This window comes from Biomphalaria glabrata, chromosome 11 (assembly GCF_947242115.1).
Source record: "Biomphalaria glabrata chromosome 11, xgBioGlab47.1, whole genome shotgun sequence".
Lineage (NCBI taxonomy): Eukaryota > Metazoa > Mollusca > Gastropoda > Planorbidae > Biomphalaria > Biomphalaria glabrata.
Window position 1 is genome coordinate 19,776,546 of NC_074721.1, and position 980 is coordinate 19,777,525.

Sequence of the window (980 nt, forward strand, 5' to 3'; positions counted from 1 at the left end):
TCGGGGACCGATTTTGAGTTTGTGGTTTCTTTGTAACCTTGTTGTTGTTGTTTTCAATAGAAAGACCTGTCAATATATATTTACTATTTTGTATTAAGGAAAATCCTAAACTCACCTGTTCAGGAAGAGACGGCAAATATATTTTTAAATCCACAATCTAGTCCAGCTACCTGGTGTCTAGATAACTACCAATAACAAATCGTATCCACATCCACCGTTTGTAGCGTAAATCCGTTTGATCGTGATTTAATTTTCCCTTAAAATTGACTTTTTGAGAAACCAACTTTATGGCAGCCAACAACAAACAGATTTCCCAGCATAAATGTTTGCAGTCCTGATGTAACGTATATAAATATCACGGTACTTGCTAAGTCATGTTGTTACCTATAAACCTGACTTCAAGCCACACGGTAGTAAAAAGAAGGAAAAAAAAATCTACGCTAACCCCGAGACCTGCGTTCCTAAAATAACGGCATAGAGTGCTCTGTGGAGTAGATCATATCGCACGTTCAAACACACATCCAGCAAAGTCTGTGACGAGCTGTTTCTGTCTTCACATTTCTGGTTCCTAGGTGATGGTGTCACACACACACAATGAAAAAAAATGGGTCACACAAAATTTTAATACTGGTATTTTTTTTAATGTTTTTGTTTCTAAGATGTCAAAATAAATTGAGCACACTGTGTACACCTATGTGTAATTGTATCTTTTTTTTTCATGTGCATTTAATTTTATATTTATATGCAATTCTATGTTTTGTAATTACATATGTAATTATATATTTTCCAAATGCATATGTAATTATATATTTTTCAATTGCACATGTAGTTCTATATTTGGTCAATTGCTTCTGTAACTATATTTTGCAATTATATATTCAATTTTATTTTTTGCGATTTCATGTGTAATTCTGTATTTTGCATCTACATATATTCTATGTTTTACACTCTATGTTTTGGCCAATTCGTGCGATATTCTA

General features: G+C 32.8%; 1 protein-coding gene across 1 annotated transcript in view; it reads right to left on the reverse strand.

Moving 5' to 3' along the window:
• LOC106054903 (transmembrane cell adhesion receptor mua-3-like) overlaps positions 1–454 on the reverse strand; it is a 115,367-nt gene extending 114,913 nt beyond the window's left edge. The window contains exon 1 of the mRNA XM_056045737.1: positions 116–454. The gene's annotated coding sequence lies outside the window, so the exon portion shown is untranslated. The remainder of the gene's footprint in view (positions 1–115) is intronic.
• Positions 455–980: the final 526 nt, after the last annotated feature.